General features: G+C 38.5%; 1 protein-coding gene across 7 annotated transcripts in view; it reads left to right on the top strand.

Annotated features, from left to right (window-relative positions):
- The window catches only part of GABRB1 (gamma-aminobutyric acid type A receptor subunit beta1), a 438,781-nt gene that overhangs the window by 158,033 nt on the left and 255,884 nt on the right, over positions 1–24,864 (top strand). The window contains exon 1 of one of the 7 annotated variants that reach the window (XM_081590766.1): positions 14,362–14,528. The exons of the other annotated variants lie outside the window; for them this stretch is intronic. The gene's annotated coding sequence lies outside the window, so the exon portion shown is untranslated. Of the gene's footprint in view, positions 1–14,361; positions 14,529–24,864 lie in introns of those variants that run through there. 7 annotated transcript variants of the gene reach the window in all.

Genomic DNA, 24,864 nt, shown 5'->3' with positions numbered 1-24,864 from the left:
TTTCTTTTTGGGGTTCATTTTATTGCTGAAGACTAACTTTGAAATACATACATCCCCTAGTGGGTGGATAAGGCACACTAAAAGTAAATAAAATAATATAGTTTAAAAACTGAGTCTTACTAGTCATTTACATCATAGTTTAAGTAAGAAAACAGTTTTCACAGCTAACGATTGAAAGTTCATTGTCATGGTTTGGGGGTTCATCAATAGATTTTGATAGAGACTACTCAGTGTCACTAATACCCCATTCCCTCCTTTGTGTGATAATGGATCAATTGCTTGGATTCATACATACACTGAAAGAGCATTTTGATTCTCAGCCAGTGCAAAAAGACTGATATGCACTAAGCTTATGTCTTAGACCCTTGTCTTGCCTCAACCTTTGAATTTACTTTGATAACCTCATTTAATCTCTTAGCCATGGTGTTGATGAGGATTCATTAATCTATATTCTCTATATCTTTCTACAACTTTATATCAGCTAATATATCTATATCTGCACTTCAAGTACTTCAGAAAAATATCCAATCCAAATACATCAATTTTCCCCTAAATTCCAGTACTTTTGTAGTGCTTGCATTTTTCCCTCATCTCCCATATCTACAACAATGAGTTTAAATCCATTCTCTTTCCTTTCAATATTTTAGCTCTACTCCTCTTTTCACCCTACCCCTACATTTTTTGCCTCCATTCAGGCTCATAGTATGTTCCACTTGTACTGCAAAGTTTAATTGTTTTGTAACTTAGCTGCCTGCCTCAGGCTTTTTCCTCACTCCAATCATTCAAAAAGTAGTTGTTGGGTACTTACTTACCTGCTAGAATAGGAAATGGTAACCTACCCCAGGATTTTCATCTAGAAAACTTCATGGACAGAGGAGCATGGTGGGCTACAGTCTAGGAGGTCACAAAGAGTTGGATACAACTGAGTAACTGAGCATACACTCACTAATCCACAGGCCCTGTACTCAGCACTAGGGGATAACCAGATAGATATGCCCTCATGAGACTCACAGTCTAGTAGTGGAGGAAATAGACAGGCACCAACCAATTTCCCTGTAGAATGATTCAGGCTACAATGAGTAGGGGCTATGAGAGCAGATGGCAGGGGAGTGGCAAACTCAGACTTCCTGGCTCCTGATTAGGGAGAAAAAACTGTAATTTGGCTTCCAATCTGAGACCTACATCAGTTGGGGATAGTCAAGCAAAGAAGACAGAGAGAAAGAGTGAGTGTTCTAGGCCCAGAAGAAACATCATGTGTCTGAGGAACTGGACAATAGAGTCAAAGAGCAGTCAAGTTAGAAGTGTGGCTGGAAAGAGAGGAACAGATGAGGTACATCATTTGCCGTTAGGGAATTTTTCCTCATAACATTGAGGATCCATTAAAGTTTAACTTGGAGCAATATAATCATAATTGTAATTTTTTTTTTAAAAATTGGAATATCCATTTATCAGCCATACAACAAATGATCTAGAGAAGAGCTAAGTGGAGATGTCTAGTCAGGATCCCTATTGCAGTAAATCAGGTAAGAAATGATAAAGGCCAAGCTAGATCATAGCAACTGTAAATAGAATATAGAGATATTTTTTATGGAATAGAAGGACCAGGTTTTATTGATTTATTTAATGTGGAAAGTGAGGAAGAGAAAAGAATCAAGACCCCTTCTAGCTCCTGACTTGGTCCGCAGGATAGATGACTGTACCATTCACTAGGAATAAGAATGAAGATGGAGGACCAGATTTAAGTGTGGATGGGCATGATTCTATTGGGGACCATGGATGGTTCTTTCATTCAGTATCTTCTCATCTTGGTGCTGGAAGCATAGAAGTAAACCATAATATCTCTATTCTCAACCAATTTATGCTCCCCTTCTCCTAGAGGGTTATCATGCACAATGTTAAATAAAAGATCCTTAACCTGTAGGTAATACCCATGTTTGCCTTTCATCTTACTGTCACTTAGAAATAATTTCTAATTTGGGAAATATGTTTCTGTTGTTGTTGTGTCCAACTCTTTGCAACCCCATGGACTGCAGCACGCCAAGCTTCCCTGTCCTATCTCCTGGAGTTTACTCAAACTCATGTCCATTGAGTCAGTGATGCCATCCAACCATCTCATCCTGTCGTCCCCTTCTCGTCCTGCCCTCGATCTTTCCCCACATCAAGGTCTTTCCCAATGAGTTGACTCTTCACATCAGGTGGCCAAAATATTAGAACTTCAGCTTCAGCATCAGTCCTTCCAATGAATATTCAGGGTTGATTTCCTTTAGGATTGACTGGGTTGATTTCCTTGCTATCCAGGGAACTCTGAAGAGTCTTCTCCTGTAGCAATTTGAAAACATCAATTCTTTGACACTCAGCCTTCTTTATGATCCAATTCTCACATCCATACATGACTACTGGAAAAACCATAGCTTTGACTAGATGGACCTTTGTTGGCAAGGTAATGTCTCTGCTTTTCAACACTCTGTTTAGGTTTGTCATAGCTTTCCTCCCAAGGAGCAGTTCAGTTTAGTCGTTCAGTTGTGTATGACTCTTTGCAACCCCATGGACTGCATCATGCCAGGCTTCCCTGTCCGTCACCAACTCCCGGATCTTGCTCAAACTCATGTCCATTGAGTTGGTGATGCCATCCAACCATCTCATCCTCTGTCATCTCCTTCTCCTGCCTTCAATCTTTCCCAGCATCAGGGTCTTTTCCAGTGAGTCAGTTCTTCGTATCAGGTGGCCAAAGTATTGGAGTTTCAGCTTCAGCATCAGTCCTTCCAATGAATATTCAGGACTGATTTCCTTTAGGATGGACTGGTTTGATCTCCTTGCAGTCCAAGGGACTCTCAAGAGTCTTCTCCAACACCACAGTTCAAAAGCATCAATTCAAAGAGCAAGTGTCTTTTAATTTCATGGCTGCAGTCACTGTCTGCTGTGATTTGGGAGCTGAAGAAGAGGAAATCTGCCACTGTTTCCACTTTTGCTCCATCTATTTGCTATAAAGTGATGGGACCAGATGCCATGATCTTAGTTTTTAGAATGTTGAGTTTTAAGCCAGCTTTTTCACTCTCCTCTTTCACCCTCATCAACAGGCTGTCTTCGCTTTGTGCTTTTAGAGTGGTATCATCTGCGTATCTGAGGTTGTTGATATTTCTTCCAAGAATCTTGATTCCAGCTTGTGATGCATATATGTGGGAAATATAGCTGCTACCATAACTCAGGACCAAGGAGGTTTTTCTTTGAAAGTGGTAAAATGCTTTGACAGGCTTTTGAATGTGAATGCCATCCCACCAAAAGAAAATTATTCTATTTCCTGTACTTGAGAATTATTATGTAATAAACATGTTGTCTTTCCTTCAGCTAACATTTGAAGACTCATCCAGGGAAGTGATTGACTGTATTTAGTATTCTGAGGGGTTTTCAACAGCACACAGATAAGAGTATGGCAGCTGTGTTCATTACCATCACCAGCTAATGAAGGGAAGTTCATGGATAAAACATCAGAGAGGGCTGGAAAAGTCTACATTAGAATTGAATGTTAATGATTAATAGGTATCCATGAAAAAGAGAGGCAGAAGTTAGCCTTAGGCAAGAGATAAAAGCCTTGTCCTAGGGGGAAAATTTTTTGTGCTTTTAATGCATGTTTAAGCCCTTGTTTATTATGTGATACAGTGGAAAGAACTAGGAATTTAAAATCAGACAGATTTGGGTTCAAATTACAGCTCTGACTTTTTCTAGCAGTCATTTTGGGCATCCCTTAAACCCAGAGTCTCTGCTTTATAAAAAGGGAATATTAATTTCAACTTCATAGAGTTGTTGTGAGGTTTAAATAATAGAACATGTTGAAAGCACCTAGGCAATTGCTGGTCTTATAGCTAAACATTTGGTAATAGATAGCTCTTGTTATTCAGTATTTAGTGGAGAAAAAATCAATAACTTAGTTAAAGAGAAGAAAAATATGTCATAGGCATTGCATTGTCCTATAACCTGCTTTAGGCTACTTGATTTTCCTTATTTATTCAATTACAGTTTTACAGTTTTCTGGGACTATTATATATATTATTTCAATTCATCATTTCAACAATCTTGTTGACAGTTTTCCTGCCCATCACATAGATAAGGAGATTAAGTATCAGACTAGCTGAAAAATTTGCTCTAAGATCCCAGGACTAATGAATCTTTAACTAGATTCCAACTCTCCCAATTCTGTTTTACTTGTAGACTTAATTGATAGCTCCATTTGTTTTAACATGGTATTAGCCTAGAGGTTTTATTCCTGAATGGATCTAGTCTATATCCTTAACGCAAATCTACTAAGATATGCATGTTTGCTATAGGTCCAAGGATGATTTTGAAGCTGTATAAGAGGAAACTTAAGCTTATCAAAATTATTAGCTTTAAAATTCACAAACTATTTTTTCTGCACTGCCAAAGAAATTCTTAAAGTGTTTTTTTGGTCATTATGTGGTACAAGGTTGCCAATGTCTTCTGCAGCAATATGTGCCAAGTTACTTTTTAGCCAGATCTAGTCAAAGATTAACAGAAGTTTGAACAGATGCTCAAAGAGGTTAAGCCACTGGAGGTGGCCAATATGGATATTTATGTAGCTCTTGGATTCTGTAGACCTGACTTTAATGCCTTAGTTAATGCTTTGTATAGGTTTAAATTCAATTCAATATTTAGAAAATTATTGTACCAAAGGAACAGTCTGTGATTTTATTTTTATTTACTTTAGCAAGTTATTATATTAAGCTCCAGAGTATGGCATCATATAATACAAAGGATGCAGTAAAACACCAGTACTTGTGGTATTTATATCTCTATCTGTCTGTCTATCTATCTACAGAGAGAGAAGCAACACTATTTTTAAGTTGTAGAAGAACCTGAAACAACTTCAATTACCATTAACGTAATAATGACTCATATGTTATTCTATACTGTGTAGCCACTAAATGGAATGAGTTATATCTTTACCCATTGATTTGGAGGAAGTTCTGAGTTTTCATTAAGAAAAGAAGATGCAATAAGCATGGGTTGATTTCAGAGAGCTTTCATAAATATACGTTTTAGGGAATTGAATTAATGGCATAGATATCAAAGGTAAGCTGTTTTGATTTAAAATATTTTTTGTCAAACTGGATCAGGGAAAGGAGAGCCAGCTCTCTTTCTATTTTTACCTCCTCCTTGAAAACTCATGGATTCCAGTTACCAGGTCCCAGAATTGAACAGCATACCATTCAAACATCTCAACCAATTTATGGGTAAATTAACTTTTGAAGACTGACCTAGGAATACAACCACTCATTATTACGTTATCACTACAGAGACATTAGTATCTGAGGTCTACATAATCTATTTACAAATGCCGTGTTACAATATTTTAAACAGAGCACCAGGGAAATTTGTATAATATACAGTTTTTGCACTGCACAGAGACACCTTGTCCAGTGGGTGAATGATGTGGAAATCTAATCTCTGCTCCCCACCCCCTCAAGCTCTTTGTCCTACTGTGGGGCTGAGATAGCAGAAGGAAGAAGAGCTATTGTGTAATTCCTACAAATAGATTTTTTTTTCACAGTCTCCATAAAGGTAGATAAATGAGTCAAAGTATAATGGAGAGTCATGGAATAGCAAAAAGGTAATTGGGAAAGAAGACAAAAGGAAAATCTATGCTTTCGTGAGGAAAGGCAGATATAGATTATGATGGCCTTAAATCAGTGGTTATCAACCAGGGTGAATTTCACCTCCCCTCCTGCCGTGCTGGGGACATTTGGTAATGTCTGCAGCCATCTCTGATTGTCATGGCTGAGGGGCTGGTTCTGGAATCTAGTGAATAAAGGCCAAGGGTGCAGCTAATGCTGCATCCTAGAATACACAGAGGCAGCCTCCTACATAGAGTAAGTATTCAATCCGAAATGTTAATAGTGCTGCAGTTGATAAGCTAAACTCTAAATGAACACACACTCTAAAAAGAGACTAAAATGTTAGGAAAGATTGAAGGCTTGCTGAAAGGAGATTGGCACTAACATTGCATCTTGTCTGATGCATTATTCTTCCTGAAAGTTAAATATTTTATTATTAGAGCCATTGTTTCTTGCTTTTCAATAAGCTGCCAAGTAATGTGTTTTTAATGTGAAAGAAAACATGTCTCCTAGTTCCAAAATTTTTCTTTCTCAAAAGTAACCTGTTTTATCTGATTTGAACTATTGTATGCCATTTTCTAAGATTTCTGCACAAATAAGAAATCTAAATCTCTGGAGAATGTTTTCTTGATATTTTGTTCCATCTATTATTTATATAGAATTGTTACTGAGAACTCTTTCCTGAACTTCTAAATTTCAAAATTTGGAAGTCACAGAGGATGTTGTCCAAAGATTTTCAGTTTCTTGTACAGATGCAATGAATGTTTTTTTAAAAAAGAAAGGTTCACAAAAGTGAATATAATATAACCCTATTTTTTAAAACAATGACAAAAGTTCTGAAGTCCCTGGAATAGGAAGTAGCAACTCACTCCAGTATTCTTGCCTGGAAAATTCCATGGACAGAGGCGCCTGGCAGGCTACAGTCCATGGGCTACAGTCCATGATTGAGCAACTGAGCATGCATGCATGTATATATGTTCCTAGATAGTTGCATCAGCAAACATAAAATGTTGCCCACCAAGTTACTTATTAGGGAAAGAAAGTACAATGGAGGAAGCAAGACTGCTCAACAATAAATAGGCAAATAAATAAATAAATAGCTGTGGAAAAGGCAATAATGTTTATGATAAAAAGCAGGTTATATAGAATGATTTTTTTTTTCTTTTAAAGCAAATGGAAAAAAACTAGATACCAAATGTTCCTGGCAATTATCTCTGAATGGAAAATTAAAACAAACAAAATCCAAAACACTAATATGGTACAGAAAAAAGAGGATGGAACGAAAGAATGAATGTGATAAAGTTGACATCTGGGCATTATAATTGGCTACCTATTCTATTTTGAGAGTTCCCCAGGGACTCCCCAGAGATCATTACCTACCATCTCTTTAAGATGATAATTTGATGGAAATCAATCTTCCTGTTAGAAAAATCTAAAAATAAGGTTTCTGAGAGTGTGCTAACGATTCCTTTCCAGGAAGGTAAATTAAAGTTTTAAGAGATACCAGAAGTGCTTGATTCTAGAGATATTACTGTAGCCCTTTTAAGAATCCCTCTTATTCCAGCCTATTAAATTTGAGCTAAGAGTTCTAAGATCTCATTCTCCTCCAACAAAACAGTACCAGACCTAGAATTTTTGCTATTAACTGTGCCCTTTACGCTCTCTATATATTACAAGATCACAAATCACAAGAGAAAACTACCTTCCTAGGCTAGAAAATGCTTACAATTTTTTTGTCACCTCTTCTAAGTCATGTGTTCTTGATAACATCTTGGTTTAATCCCGATTCCCATATTCTTTCACAGTTTAGCTCACTTCATAGCTCGACTTTTTCAAGTTGTCATGCATACCACATGTTGATTTCTATTCTGGTCATGGATTCATAGTCCAGCTCAGGATGGTCAGGCAAATCCACCACATTCTGCGTTAGATCCTCCATGGAACTGATTTTATTTCTACTCTTACTTCGATATTGTAGAAAATAGAAACAGTAATTCTCTTTGAACCTCTGGAACTCAAGAAATTTGAAAAACAGTGTGTCATAACTCATTAATTATGTGGTTTTAAATGTCAGTGGTTTATGAATCATTCTCCTGATAAATTAATCATTAATCTAATATTTTACTGAGAATTTTGAATACTGGCTAACTTGTGAATGAATTTGAAAGTTGTTCTGAATAGAGATCTATTTTTAAAGCTTTAGTATATATAGGCTTATACTTCCAAAATGACTTGTGATATAATTCAAAATATGTCTATTAATACATTGTAGAAAGTCACTATTCATTCATTCCTAAAGAGTAAGTTTGTTTCAAATGCCATATGCTTTTATCATCTCCCAGAAATTCGTCAGTTTCTAAATTTGTGGGAATTATGGGCTCACCAGGGAAGCTCACTCCATGGTCAATCTTGAATGGTTAGAGAATGGAAACTCTGGGTTATTAATTATTTTGCCTAACTGAGAGTCTCCACGTACTTTAAAAGATAACCAATATTTCAAAATTTAAGATGAGTTTGCACTAACATACTTAGTGCTGATATCAAGTGCCCCAAACAGCACTACTTAATTCATATTCAGCTAATATATTTGAGCTCTTGCTATTATTGGTGCACTAAGCTGAAACCTAAAAATATAAACTTTTGCCCTTGGGGGAGTTCAAAATCTAGTGGGACTGAGAAATAATTACAATATAAGTACTACAATCAGAGTAGATGAGGAGTGTTTTGAGAACTCAAAGAAGGATTAATCCCAGAATCAGATTTCCCAGGGGTGCTATCCTCTTCTCACCTTCTACTGTCTCCATGGTGCATTAATCCATTCCCACGGCTGCATCTATCACTCATGACTCACTTAGCTTTGTTCCTCCCTGAGCCCTGCCTTCCTGTATTTTTTGGCTCATAATTACTTACTCGGCACCTCTACCTGCAACTGCCACTGACACCCACAACACAAAGTAGCCTGTAAATGAGTAAATGAATCATCCTCAGTCCCAAATCGTCACTTCTTAACTATTTTTATCCATGTACTCATTTGGGTCAGAAACGCTATAGTCATCCTTGGTGCCCTCTTCTTTCTATCCTCCTGTATCAATGTCACCAAATTTTGCCTAAACCATTTCCATTTTCTTTCCTCCACCTTCCTATTCGTACTAACTCTGACTTCACTATTCTCTAAGCAAATGCCAGAGCTTGTAAAACATAACCTCCTACTCAATAATCTTGTCTCCAGTGATAGGCCAGTGCCAGTGAAAAGAAGTGGAGTTCTCTGAGTATCTGAGGTGGAAGGAATTTCATGCAGGGAGCTGGTTACAGAGGTGATGGAAGGACTAACAAGCCTATGGAGGCCAGTGCGATAGCTTGGAAATGAACGATGCTCAGTCTCACCTTCTAGTTTAGGAGTTCTTTGAGGTAGGCAGGCGAAATGTATTACACATCATGTTCTCCTCAGCATCTAGCATAATACAGTATCTTCAGTCTGTCAACAATGGCAAAATGTTGACAGAATGAATTAGTCATTCTCATAATCTAAGATCTTTTGACTTAGAAGTTTCTAGCAAACTTGCCCTGCTTTAGGCCCAACATTTCAAAATATCTTACCATGGAAACAACTTGAGTTATATGTTTTTCTGATTAATTAGGTTCTAGATAAGACATTTAAACTGTCACTGGATGAAATACAAATTTTATATCATTTTTAAGAAATCGGGTTCATTGTAAAGAAAAAAGTCATTTTCATTTTTTAAAAAATAATTAATCTTTACAGCTTATAAAGTAGATATTAGATCACAAATGCTGAGATTTTTAAATTGTACAGTCTCAGTTTTGTATAGTGAGAGTCTCTTGCAGTTCACTGCATTGGAACACAAGTTCGTACTCCAGTTGTCATGTTAGTGTCCTATGTGCCCATGTGACTTCCTTAGATGACTCTCATTGGTATAAATCTACAACTCTCAATGTTTTTGTTCACCTAGAAGATCAGTTCATTCCCAGATTGTTCAGAACACTACACAAGACTGACAAAAATCTGACTACACAGATGGATAAACCAAATGGGGCTATTAGGATGAGACAAAGGTAAAAGAAGATTATGTTCTCTGAAGCATAGTACAAGCTGCAGTTGTTGAAAAAAATCAATAAAAAGAAAAACATGGGCTTTGAAAAAATGAGATTGCATGTATTTTAAAGATATTAAAGCAAAACATGACTAAGGAGTAAGCACACCAAATATGTATTAATAGTTAGCATAATACTAGATGATAAGATGAAAGATTAGGAATGAGCAGAAAATCTCAAAATACAGTGATGCATTTCTGCTGTGGAATGTGCTTAATGGTGACACTGATACACAAAACATTCATTTAAGCAGGAGACTCAATTAGAAACAGATGTTGTGCGATTCTTTTCAATTACAACCTAAATTGGCTTATTTATCAGGCAATGTTTCACTAAAGTTTGTTTTTGTGAGATGAGTTTGTTTTGTTTTCTCATGCTTGTAAGAAGTACTGTTTGTTGCCATCTTATGCATTTAGTCTCCAGGTTACATTTCTTGATAATTGTCATTGTGTTTGATAGAGAATTGTCTTGATAGAAGTAAATATATCTTCCTTCACTTTTCTTGCTCTCTTAGTTAGTAAACAGTATCAAATATGTCTCTTCTTCCATTTTTCCAGTCATTTAACATCTCTGAGTGTCAGATTTCTCACAATACCTCCCTTTTTCAAAATCAAGGAGATGGGCCAAATGATTTTGATTTTCTTGGGTTTTTACAGTATATATAATTATTGCTTAATGAAATTCTCATATAGACATCAATCTGCATAATCATTATGGCTTTTTTTGGTTGGAGGAAATAAAGATGGAATCAATTTACAACAAGGAAAGTGAAGTTTGTTGTAATAATACAAAGAAGGTTTATAATGAGTATAGAAGTTTATATATAAACTTTATATAAGAAGTTTATATTGAAGTATAGAACATTTCCAGACCTCAGGAGAACTAGAAATAGGAAGCAGGAAGTTCTTTATGAACTTGGCCATTCGTTCTCTAACAATGTCAGACTCTTTCTCCTATGGCTCTTTTCTGCATCTCTCTCCATTTTATTTCTTCTTTTGCACGCTGGCTTCCTGTTTTTTATTCAAGCTCCCCTCTCTTTTACCTCGTACTAGCAGTGTAGCCCTAGTTCTATGTCATGACCTTTGCACTTGGTACTACAGCTGCTGTATCAGATCCTTTTGTAGTTGTTGAGTCACTAAGTCATTTCTAATTCTTTGCGACCCCATGGACTGTAGCCGAGCAGGCTCCTCTGTCCATGGGATTCTCCTGGCAAGAATACATAGAAAACTATACAAAAAAGATCTTCATGACCCAGATAACCACAATGGTGTGATCACACACCTAGAGCCAGACATCCTGGAATACGAAGTCAAGTGGGCCTTAGGAAGCATCGCTACAAACAAAGCTAGTGGAGGTGATAGAATTCCTGTTGAGCTATTTCAAATCTTAAAAGATGATGCTGTGAAAGTGCTGCAGTCAATATGCCGGCAAATTTGGAAAACTCAGCAGTGGCCACAGGGCTGGAAAAGGTCAGTTTTCATTCCAATCCCAAAGAAAGGCAATGCCAAAGAATGTTCAAACTACCACACAATTGCACTCATCTCACATGATAGCAAAGTAATGTTCAAAATTCTCCAAGCCAGGCTTCAATAGTACATGAACCGTGAACTTCCAGATGTTCAAGCTGGATTTAGAGAAGGCAGAGGAACCAGAAATCAAATTACCAACATCTGTTGGGTCACCGAAAAAGCATGAGAGTTCCAGAAAAACATCTACTACTTCTTTATTGACTATGCCAAAGCCTTTGACTGTGTGGATCACAGCAAACTATGGAAAATTCTTCAGAGATGGGAATACCAGACCACCTGAACTGCCTCCTGAGAAATCTGTATGCAGGTCAAGAAACAACAGTTAGAACTGGACATAGAACAACAGATGGGTTCCAAATTGGGAAAGGAGTACGTCAAGGCTATATATTGTCACCCTGCTATTTAACTTATATGCAGAGTACATCATGTGAAATGCCAGGCTGGATGAAGCACAAGCTAGAATCAAGATTGCTGGGAGAATTATCAATAACCTTAGATATGCAGATGACACCACCGTTATGGCAGAAAGCAAAGAAGAACTAAAGAGTCCCTTGATGAAAGTGAAAGAAGAGTGTGAAAGAGTTGGCTTAAAACTCAACATTCAGAAAACTAAGATCATGGCATCTGGTCCTATCACTTCATGGCAAATAGTTGGGGAAAAAATGGAAACAATGACAGACTTTATTTGGAGGGCTCCAAAATCACTGCAGATGGTGACTGCAGCCATGAAATTAAAAGACGCTTTCTTCTTGGAAGAAAAGTTATGGCCAACCTAGACAGCATATTAAAAAGCAGAGACATTACTTTGCCAACAAAAATCCATCTACTCAAAGCTATGGTTTTTCCAGTAGTCATGTATGGGTGTGAGAGTTGGACTATGAAGAAAGCTGAGCAGCAAAGAATTGATGGTTTTGAACTGTGATGTTGGAGAAGACTCTTGAGAGTCCTTGGACTGCAAGGAGATCCAAACTGTCAATCCTAGAGGAAATCAGTCCTAAATATTCATTGGAAGGACTGATGCTGAAGCTGAAACTGCAATACTTTTGCTACCTGATGCAAAGAACTGACTCAATGGAAAAGATCCTGATGCTGGGAAAGATTGAAGGTGGGAAGAGAAGGGGATGGCAGAGGATGAGATGGTTGGATGGCATCACTGACGCAATAGACATGAGTTTGAGTAAGCTCTGGAAGTTGGTGATGCACAGGGAAGTCTGGTGTTCTGCAGTCCATGGGGTTGCAAAGAGTTGGACACAACTAAGTGACTAAACTGAGCCATTCCCTTCTCCAGAGGATCTTCCAGACTCAGGAATTGAACCTGCATCTCCTGTGTTAGTAGACGGATTCTTTAGTACTGAGCCACCAGGGAAGCCCATCAGATCCTTTATTCAAAAGCAAATTTCTGGGAGAGGATTCTGATTGGCCCGTCTCATCTTCTTGAGTCAGGCACAAGTTTATCACCTGCCTATAAATCATGTGGTCTTAAATTAGATATCTATTCTTCATTCCAAAGGTGGGAGGAGGGCAGAATCGTGTGATATAGAACATGGTCACACTCAGTTAGCAGGAACTGTAGGCAGGGCAGTTTCCACCACAGAAGTTTCTGTAGAAGTGATGCACAGCTCAGCTACAATCAGTTTTGGGGAAAAGCAACCTAAGTTTTGGAAAGAGTGGATCTCAGAGTTCAACTAAGATGGCATAAAAGTTTTATTAGGAACAGAGAGGTGTGCTTGGGACCCCTTATGATGCATAATGTGCAATCAAATCAATGAAATATAAAATACAAATGTGTGCAAGGGCTTTGGTTCTTATATATGTGTGTGTGTGTGTGTGTATATATATATATATATATATATATACATACATACATATATATATATAAAGTTCTCCCTCTTCACAGTTTGAAAAGGAGAGATTGCTAATATGACCCTTCTGAGTAGACGCAATATTATTAGATGTTAAATCAATATTTTGTCTCTTCACTATTGAATTAGTTTGAGTTGTGTGCTGATTGTGGAGGCAGCTAATAAGAGACTTTCACTTTTCCAGCCCACTAGGCAGTCTTCTTAGAGCTCATTTTGTTAAAATATATACCTCAATATATTTGCAAAAACCATATAACTTTTTCACTCTTCTGATGCTAGATAATTAAGGAATTTCTGTCAATGTTTTCTTATGTTAAAGTGGCAAATTATAAACCATCTAGTGTTAGCATTCCTTACACAAAGTTTTAAGGAACATATTAAAAGTTTGAGTAGACATCTTGAAGATATTATTTTACTGATAATAAAGTTATCTTACTGATACTAGAAAGGAAGATGTTTTCATTTAAGGCAGAGTTCATAACCTTGACACTATTGACATTTGGAGTCAGATAATTCTTTGTTATAGGGGATGCATGGTGCAGTGTATTAGGCTGGGGAGCATACCTGGACACTATCCATAGATTCTAGTGTTACCAAGTCCAAGTTCTTACTGGTCACAGCACAACAAACCAATAAATCAAAAGGTGAAGTATTAGGGCAAGGAATAGTGGCTTCATTCAGAAAGCCAGAAAACTGAGAAGATGGCAGACTACTGTCCCAAAGAACCATCTTATTCATAAGTTAGAATCCAGGCTTCTTTTATACTAAAAGGGGAGGCAGTGAGACTGGTTGTTGTAGACTTCTTGATGCCAGAATCCTTTGTTTTTTTCGGCTGTCAACATAGGTCTGGTCACCATGGTTCCTGTAAACCTCCAACAAGACAATTGTTATGCTCTCCTCTGCAACTTTTCATCTCAGTATAAATGGAAAAGTGTTAAACCTTCAAAGGTCAAGCCTATGAGGCAGATCATTAAGAAGGGCTATTATGTATGTTTCATGCTATAGGAAACAGTCTTTTACAAAGGTGCAGAGCCAGCATGACTAAGCACCAGCAGCAGAGCACAAAGATTAAAGCTGAAAGAATAGATCCCATATGGAGTCAGGCTTGTTCTTCTCTGTGATACTAGCTGCACACACAGTACTCTCAGTAGTGACAACTAAAACTGTCTTCAGACATTGTTAAATGGTCTCTGGCTGACAAAATCATCCAGAGTTTAAAACTACTGCTCTAGGAGCGGGGCTAAGATGGCGGAGGAATAGGGCGGGGAGACCACTCTCTCCTCCACAAATTTATCCAAAGAACATCTGAACGCTGAGCAAACTTCACAAAACTACTTCTGAACGCTGGCAGAGGACGTCAGGCATCCACAAAGACAGCGCATTATCTTCAAAAGGAGGTAGGAGAAATTATAAAAGATAAAAAGAGAGACAAAAGAGTTAGGGACGGAGACCTGTCCCGGGGAGGGAGTCGTAAAAGAGGAGAAATTTCCAAGCACCAGGAAACCCTCTCACCGGCGGGTTTGGGGGAAGATTTCGAATCTCGGAGGGCAACATAACTGGGAGAAAAAATAAATAAAACCCACAGATTACGTGCCTAAAGGCAACTCCCAGCAAAGAACCCCAGACGCTCGCATCTGCCACCAGCAAGTGGGGGCTGAACGGAGAGGAGCGGGCAGCACTGCTTAGGGTAAGTACTGGGCCCGAACGCCATGAGGGCAATCTGAGGGAGCTAACGTGAGATAGTAACCTAAACTGTGGGACAGCCAGAGAGAGAACTATCCTGTGAAAAGCCCAAATCTAAGGCACTGCCGGCCCACTCACGGAACAAAGGACTGAGCGATACCAGAGGAGAGCTAGCCGGCTGCGGACCGTCCCACCCCCCGCCGGACACAGCTGGCAGGTGGGGCCAGCCAGAGCCGGAAAGGGGCAAACTCGGCCTCAGAGAGGGCACCCCCTACCAATCTGCAAACAGGCTCCCAGTTTCTAAGCAAAGACTGCCTGAGATCCCAGAGGGTCGACAGCCTCTGGGAAGGTCGCAGCCAGAGACCAGCTCCCCAGAACCGACACAAAGCGCACCGGAGCCGGGCGTGCCCGTAAACTGAGGCGGGGACCAGGGAGGTGATAAGCCGCACCGCCCCAACAGGGGAGAGTGCGCTCGCCAAACTCATGGCCGCCTGAGCAGCCCCGACCGGGAACGGCACAAGCCGCGGGCCCAACCGAGTCTGCGCCTTTGTGGAGTACTCGGGAACCTGAACCTGAGCGGCTTAGACCTGGGAAGTGCACGCATCTCAGGGCCCACTCCCCGGCCGAGTAACCTGAAGCCTGAGCAGGGTAGACGGGGAAAGCACACACGCCGTGAGCGGGGGCGAACCCAGTGTGGCCAAGACACTGCGAGCTCGCCACACACACGCCAGTGATATAGGTTTGCAGTGTTCCTCCCTCCTCACAGCACGACTGAACAAGTGAACCTAAAGAGACCACCTCTGCCCTTTTGTGGCAGGGCAGAAATTAGATACTGAAGAGACCTCCAAACAGAAGCCAAATAAACAGAGGGGAAGCGCGTTGGAAGTGACAGGCCAACAGATTAAAATCCCTGTAGTTAACACCAACTGCATTGAAATGGGCCTATAGATCTTGAAAAGTATAAGCAGGAACAAGGATCTATCTGAAACTGAACAGACCCCACACTGCTCACAACAGCTCCAGAGAAAGTCCGGGATATATGTTTTTACTATTAACATTTTTTTAAAATTTTTTTTCTTCTTTTTTTTCTTTAAGTCCTCTATTACACCTTTAACTTTCATTTTTTTTTTTTTAACTTTCATTTTCATAAACCAATGTTACCTTGCAAAAAAAAAAAAACCAATTTTTAAAGCAAACTGCATACATATATCTTATACCTTTTGTGTTTTCTTTTTTTACTGTTTTTTTCCTGTTTTACTTTTTTTACTGTTTCTTTTTTTTTTTTTACTGTTTTACTGTTTTTTTTCTTTTTACACTGTTTCCTTTTTTTTTCTTTTTTTTAATATTGTATGCTTTATAAGAGTCTAACCTCTACTCTAGATTTTTAATCTTTGTTTTACATATTTGATATCAATTTTGTACATTTAAGAACCCAATCTTTAGTACCCATTTTTACTCAGAAGTGTGATGACTGGCTTGATTACTCTCTCCCCCTATTGATGCTCTTTCTTCTCCCTCAGGGAACCTCTATCTCCCACCCTCCTCCTCCTCTTCTCAACCCAATTCTGTGAATCTCTGAGGGTGTTCTGGGTACCGGAGAACACTTTGGGAACAGAATACTGCCCAGATCTCTCTCTCCCCTCTTGACTCCTCCCTTTCTACTCATGCTCACCTCTATTACCTTCCTCCCCCCTCTCTATGTATCTCTGTGAACTGCTCTGAGGGTTCCAGACTGTGGAGAGCACAGATGGAAGTGCTTACTGGCTAGATTGCTCTCTCCACATTTGAATTCCCCTCTTCCCCTCCTGGTCACCTCACCCCCCCCACCTCATCTCTCCATGTAACTCAGTGAACCTTTCTGGGTATCCCTCACTGTGGAGAATCTTTTCACCATTAACCTAAAAGTTTTATTATTGATGCTGTATGGATGGAGAAGTCTTGAGGCTACTGCAAGAATAAGACTGAAAACCAGGGGAAACATTAATTAATAAGAGATCATCCAATAGCCTCCACATATACACTGAAACCAAGCTCCACCCAAGAGCCAATAAGTTCCAGAGCAAGACATACCATGCAAATTCTCCAGCAACGCAGGAACATAGCCCTGAGCATCAATATACAGGCTGCCCAGAGGCACACCAAATCCATAGACATCTCAAAACTCAATACTGGACACTCCGTTGCACTCTAGAGAGAAGAAATCCAGCTCCACCCACCAGAACACCGACACAAGCTCCCCCAACCAGGAAGCCTTGACAAGCCACCCGTCCAACCCTACCCACAGTGAGGAAACTCCACAATAAAGAAGAACTTCAAACTACCAGAATACAGAAAGGCCACGCCTAACACAGCAATCTAAACAAGATGAAAAGGCAGAGAAATACTCAGCAAGTAAAGGAAAATGAGAAATGCCCACCAAACCAAACAAAAGAGGAGGAGATAGGGAATCTATCTGAAAAAGAATTTAGAATAATGATAATAAAAATGATCCAAAATCTTGAAAGCAAAATGGAGTTACAGATAAATAGCCTGGAGACAAGGATTGAGAAGATGCAAGAAATGTTTATCAAGGACCTGGAAGAAATAAAAAGGAGTCAATATATAATGAATAATGAAATAAAGGAGATAAAAGACACTCTGGAGGGAACCAACAGTAGAATAACGGAGGCAGAAGATAGGATAAGTGAGGTAGAAGATAGAATGATGGAAATAAACGAAGCAGAGAGGAAAAAAGAAAAAAGAATCAAAAGAAATGAGGAAAACCTCAGGGGCCTCTGGGACAATATGAAACGCCCCAATATTTGACTCATAGGAGTCCCAGAAGAAGATAAAGGGAAAGGCCATGAAAAAATACTCGAGGAGATAATAGTTGAAAATTTCCCTAAAATGAGGAAGGAAATAGTCACAGAAGTCCAAGAAACCCAGAGAGTCCCAAACAGGATAAACCCAAGGCGAAACACCCCAAGACACATATTAATCAAATTAACAAAGATCAAACACAAAGAACAAATATTAAAAGCAGCAAGGGAAAAACAACAAATAACACACAAGGGGATCCCCATAAGGATAACAGCTGATCTTTCAATAGAAACTCTTCAGGCTAGAAGGGAATGGCAGGACATACTTAAAGTAATGAAAGAGAATAATCTACAACTCAGATTACTGTACCCAGCAAGGATCTCATTCAGATATGAAGGAGAATTCAAAAGCTTTACAGACAAGCAAGAGCTGAGGGAATTCAGCACCACCAAACCAGCTCTCCAGCAAATGCTAAAGGATCTTCTCTAAACAGGAAACACAGAAAGGATGTTTAAACACGAACTCAGAACAACAAAGTAAATGGCAACGGGATCATACTTATCAATAATTACCTTAAATGTAAATGGGTTGAATGCCCCAACCAAAAGACAAAGGCTGGCTGAATGGATACAAAAACAAGACCCCTATATATGCTGTCTACAAGAGACCCACCTCAAAACTAGGGACACATACAGACTGAAAGTGAAGGGATGGAAAAACATATTTCATGCAAACGGAGACCAAAAGAAAGCAGGAGTCGCAATACTCATTTCAGATAAAATAGACTTTAAAATAAAGACTGTGAAAAGGGACAAAGAAGGACGCTATATAATGATCAAAGGATCAATCCAAGAAGAAGATGTAACAATTATAAATATATATGCACCCAACACAGGAGCACCACAATATATAAGGCAAATACTAACAAGAAGGAAAGGGGAAATTAACAATAACACAATAATAGTGGGAGACCTTAATACTCCACTCACACATATGGATAGATCAACTAAACAGAAAATTAACAAGGAAACACAAACTTTAAATGATACAATAGACAAATTAGATCTGATTGATATTTACAGGACTTTCCATCCCAAAACAATCAATTTCACCTTTTTCTCAAGTGCACATGGAACTTTCTCCAGGATAGATCACATCCTGGGCCATAAATCTAGCCTTGGTAAATTCCAAAAAATTGAAATCATCCCAGCCGTCTTCTCTGACCACAATGCAGTAAGATTAGACCTTAATTACAGGAAAAAAACTATTAAAAATTCCAACATATGGAGGCTAAACAACACGCTTCTGAATAACCAACAAATCACAGAAGAAATCAAAAAAGAAATCAAATTATGCATAGAAACGAATGAAAATGAAAACATGACAACCCAAAACCTATGGGACACTGTAAAAGCAATGCTAAGGGGAAGGTTCATAGCAATACAGGTGTACCTCAAGAAACAAGAAAAAAATCAAATAAATCAACTAACTCTACACCTAAAGCAACTAGAGAAGGAAGAAATGAAGAACCCCAGGGTCAGTAGAAGGAAAGAAATCTTAAAAATTAGGGCAGAAATAAATGCAAAAGAAACAAAAGAGACCATAGCAAAAATCAACAAAACTAAAAGCTGGTTTTTCGAGAAGATAAACAAAATTGACAAGCCATTAGCCAGACTCATCAAGAAACAAAGGGAGAAGAATCAGATCAACAAAATTAGAAATGAAAATGGAGAGATCACAACAGACTCCACAGAAATACAAAGGATCATAAGAGACTACTACCAACAGCTATATGCCAATAAAATGGACAACTTGGAAGAAACGGACAAATTCTTAGAAAAGTATAACTTTCCAAAACTGAACCAGGAAGAAATAGAAGATCTTAACAGACCCATCACAAGCACGGAAATCGAAACTGTAATCAGAAATCTTCCAGCAAACAAAAGCCCAGGACCAGACGGCTTCACAGCGGAATTCTACCAAAAATTTAGAGAAGAGCTAACACCTATCCTACTCAAACTCTTCCAGAAAATTGCAGAAGATGGTAAACTTCCAAACTCATTCTATGAGGCCACCATCACCCTAATTCCAAAACCAGACAAAGATGCCACAAAAAAAGAAAACTACAGGCCAATATCACTGATGAACATAGATGCAAAAATCCTTAATAAAATTCTAGCAAACAGAATCCAACATCATATTAAAAAGATCATACATCATGACCAAGTGGGCTTTCTCCCAGGAATGCAAGGTTTCTTTAACATCCGCAAATCAATCAATGTAATACACCACGTTAACAAATTGAAAGATAAAAACCATATGATTATCTCAATAGATGCAGAAAAAGCCTTTGACAAAATTCAACATCCATTTATGATAAAAAAAAAAAACCCTCCAGAAAGCAGGAATAGAAGGAACATACCTCAACATAATAAAAGCTATATATGACAAACCCACAGCAAACATTATCCTCAATGGTGAAAAATTGAAAGCATTTCCCCTAAAGTCAGGAACAAGGCAAGGATGCCCACTTTCACCACTACTATTCAACATAGTTTTGGAAGTTTTGGCCACAGCAATCAGAGCTGAAAAAGAAATAAAAGGAATACAGATAGGAAAAGAAGAAGTAAAACTCTCACTGTTTGCAGATGACATGATCCTCTACATAGAAAACCCTAAAGATTCTACCAGAAATTTACTAGAGCTAATCAATGAATATAGTAAAGTTGCAGGATATAAAATTAACACACAGAAATCCCTTGCATTCCTGTACTCCAATAATGAGAAAACAGAAAGAGAAATTAAGGAAACAATACCATTCACCATTGCAACAAAAAGAATAAAATGCTTAGGAATATATCTACCTAAAGAAACAAAAGACTTATATATAGAAAACTATAAAACACTGATGAAAGAAATCAAAGAGGACACAAACAGATGGAGAAATATACCGTGTTCATGGATTGGAAGAATTAATATAGTGAAAATGAGTATACTACCCAAAGCAATCTATAGATTCAATGCAATCCCTATCAAGCTACCAATGGTATTTTTCACAGAACTAGAACAAATCATTTCACAATTTGTATGGAAATATAAGAAACCTCGAATAGCCAAAGCAATCTTGAGAAAGAAGAATGGAACTGGAGGAATCAACCTGCCTGACTTCAGGCTCTACTACAAAGCCACAGTCATCAAGACAGTGTGGTACTGGCACAAAGATAGAAATACAGATCAATGGAACAAAATAGAAAGCCCAGAGATAAACCCACGCACCTATGGACACCTTATCTTCGACAAAGGAGGCAAGAATATACAATAGAGAAAAGACAATCTCTTTAACAAGTGGTGCTGGGAAAACTGGTCAACCGCTTGTAAAAGAATGAAACTAGAACACTTCCTAACACCATACACAAAAATAAACTCAAAATGGATTAAAGATCTAAACTTAAGACCAGAAACTATAAAACTCCTAGAGGAAAACATAGGCAAAACACTCTCCGACATAAATCACAGCAGGATCCTCTATGACCCACCTCCCAGAATATTGGAAATAAAAGCAAAAATAAACAAATGGGACCTAATTAAAATTAAAAGCTTTTGCACAACAAAGGAAACTATAAGCAAGGTGAAAAGACAGCCTTCAGAATGGGAGAAAATAATAGTAAATGAAGCAACAGACAAACAATTAATCTCAAAAATATACAAGCAACTCCTGCAGCTCAATTCCAGAAAAATAAATGACCCAATCAAAAAATGGGCCAAAGAACTAAACAGAAATTTCTCCAAAGAAGACATACAGATTGCTAACAAACACATGAAAAGATGCTCAACATCACTCATTATTAGAGAATTGCAAATCAAAACCACAATGAGGTACCATTTCACACCAGTCAGAATGGCTGCTATCCAAAAGTCTACAAGCAATAAATGCTGGAGAGGATGTGGAGAAAAGGGAATCCTCTTACACTGTTGGTGGGAATGTAAACTAGTACAGCCACTATGGAGAACAGTGTGGAGATTCCTTAAAAAACTGGGAATAGAACTGCCATATGACCCAGAAATCCCACTGCTGGGCATACACACCGAGGAAACCAGAATTGAAAGAGACGCGTGTACCCCAATGTTCATCGCAGCAGTGTTTACAATAGCCAGGACATGGAAGCAACCTAGATGTCCATCAGCAGACGAATGGATAAGGAAGCAGTGGTACATATACACAATGGAATATTACTCAGCCATTAAAAAAAAATACATTTGAATCGGTTCTATTGAGATGGATGAAACTGGAGCCCATTATACAGAGTGAAGGAAGCCAGAAAGAAAAATACCAATACAGTATACTAATGCATATATATGGAATTTGAAAGATGGTAACGATAACCCTATATGTGAGACAGAATAAGAGACACAGATGCATAGAACAGTCTTATGGACTCTGAGGGAGAAGGTGAGGGTGGGACCTTCTGGGAAAATAGCATTGAAACATGTATATTATCATATGTGAAACAGAACACTATTCCATGTTCGATGCATGAGACAAATGCTCAGGGCTGGGGCAATGGGATGACCCGGAGGGATGGGATGGGGAGGGAGGTGGGAGGGGGGTCCAGGATGGGGAGCACATGTGGACCCATGGCTGATTCATGTCAATGTATGGCAAAAACTACTACAATATTGTAAAGTAATTAGCCCCCAACTAAAATAAATAAATTTATTTAAAAAAAAAACAAAAAAAAACTACTGCTCTAAAATGAATGTTACCCTTTTCTATCTGACTCATTTCACTAAATATAGTACCCTCTAGGTCCACCTATGTTATAAATGGCAAAATTCCATTCTTTTTATGGCTGAGTGACGTTATATATATATATATATATATATATATATCCATGTCCATATCCATTTATCTGTTGATGTACGCAGGTTGATTACATATCTTGGAATGACAAATACTGTATGTTGTCAGTTATGTGTGGAATCTAATAAATAAAATAAATGAATATAACAAAGCAGAAACAGATTCACAGATATAGAGAATAAACTAGTGGTTACCAGCAGGAAGAGAGAAGAGGGGAGGGGCAAGAAAGATAGGTGTAGGGGATCAAGAGGTACAAACTTCTGTGTATAAAATAAATAAGATACAAGGATATATTGTTCAGCACAGGGAATATCACAAATATTTTGTAATAACCTTAAATGGAGTATGCTGCTGCTGCTAAGTCGCTTTAGTCGTGTCCGACTCTGTGCGACCCCATAGACAGCAGTCCACCAGGCTCCGCCGTCCCTGAGATTCTCCAGACAAGAACATTGGAGTGGGTTGCCATTTCCTTCTCCAATGCGTGAAAGGGAAAAGTGAAAGTGAAGTCGCTAAGTCATGTCTGACTCTCCGCGACCCCATGGACTGCAGCCTACCAGGCTCCTCCATCCATGGGATTTTCCAGGCTAGAGTACTGGAGTGGGTTGCCATTGCCTTCTCCATAAATGGAGCATAATCTATAAAAATTTTGAATCATATGCTGTAAACCTGAAACTAAATTGTGAATCAACTGTACTTCAATAAAAATAAGTACATAAAAGAATATTACCTTTATTCTCCAAAAGGACTGCTTTCATTTATTAGAAATATTTTCTTATTTCTTTAAGCATTTTTATATTTAAAAAGGATAGGTTTTGGAAATTATTGACTTGATATTGTTTATCCTGCTTTTCTTCAGTGAATCAAATTCTCTCATGCCTGAATTAGCCTGACCAATTTCGTTAGAAATCTCATACCAGTTAATCCCATTAATTTGCTTCAGTGTCAAAGAATCTCCCATGGCCCATGGTTTCTAAATATGTCACACTCTCTGTCAAGGAGTAGCTTGCACACTTGAGAAAGGTAGTTGAACACATATCATACACCTGGAAGAAAAATGATTTTAGAGTTCTTGGCCAAAGTATCAAAACCTTTCATTTCTTTCTGAAAACTTTCCATCCTCCCTGGAGTGCTTGCACTTTGACCTAATGAAGAATTAGTAGAAAATCTGTTTTTGTATCAGAGGAAAAAAAAACAGAAATTTTAAGCCTTCTTTTCCATCTAAAAAATAGAATACACCAAAGGATATCTTAGGCTTTATTATATGCAGATATGACTGTTAATATTTATATTAAAATGCAGATGGAAAAAAATAATTTATTTAAAATTCAGTAAGTAGTTTCCTAGAGATGTAAACATAAATTGCCTATCTCATGAGGTGGTGAGAATGAAATGTAATAATAGATATGAAGCTCTATGGAAACCACAGAGGATATAGCATTTTCTAGAAGGAAATTATTATCATGCTTGTGGTAAAACATGCATAGGAAGGAGATGTTACTCTGTTTTAAGTCTTTCCATATTGTGCATCATTATCATCACAATTATCATTAGTTTCAAAAAGGTTTTTGAAGGTTATCAAACTCATGGGTCCATATTTCCATTTATCATAGAATCAGGTCCTAGATGGGAGAAGGAATGGCACCCCACTCCAGTACTCTTGCCTGGAAAATCCCGTGGATGGAGGAGCCTGGTAGGCTGCAGTCCATGGGGTCACTAAGAGTCGGACATGACTGACAGACTTCACTTTCACTTTTCCCTTTCATGCATTGGAGAAGGAAATGGCAACCCACTCCAGTGTCCTTGCCTGGAGAATCCCAGGGATGGTGGAGCCTGGTGGGCTGCTGTCTATGGGGTCGCACAGAGTCAGACACAACTGAAGCGATTCAGCAGCAGCAGCAGCAGCAGGTCCCAGATTAAGATGATAACCCTAGAAATGCATAAGAAGAAAAGTTCTAAAAGGTATTTGTTTTGCTTCACCTATTTCCTAGAGTAATACACTAGCATCCATGGACCAGAAAGAAGAACACTGAAGCTGAAGCACTGAGCACTGAAGAATTGATGCTTCCCAACTGTGGTGCTGAGAAGACTCATGTGTGTCTCTTGGACTGCAAGATCAAACCAGTCAATCCTGAAGGAAATCAACTCTGAATATTCACTGGAGGGACTGATGCTGGAGCTGAAGCTCCAATACTTTGGCCACCTGATGCAAAGAGCGGACTCATTGAAAAAGACCCTGATTCTGGGAAAGATTGAGGGCAGGAGGATAAGGGGGCTACAGAATATGAGATGGTTGGATGGCATCACTGACTCAATGGACATGAGTTTGAGCAAACTGGGAGATAGTGAAGGACAGGGAAGCCTGGAGTGCTGCAGTCCATGGGGTCACAAAG

The sequence above is a fragment of the Giraffa tippelskirchi genome, chromosome 1, assembly GCF_054371585.1.
Source record: "Giraffa tippelskirchi isolate mGirTip1 chromosome 1, T2T-mGirTip1v1.2.pri, whole genome shotgun sequence".
NCBI lineage: Eukaryota > Metazoa > Chordata > Mammalia > Artiodactyla > Giraffidae > Giraffa > Giraffa tippelskirchi.
The sequence above is the reverse complement of the archived record's forward strand: the minus strand, read 5'-3'. Positions and strand labels throughout refer to the sequence as shown.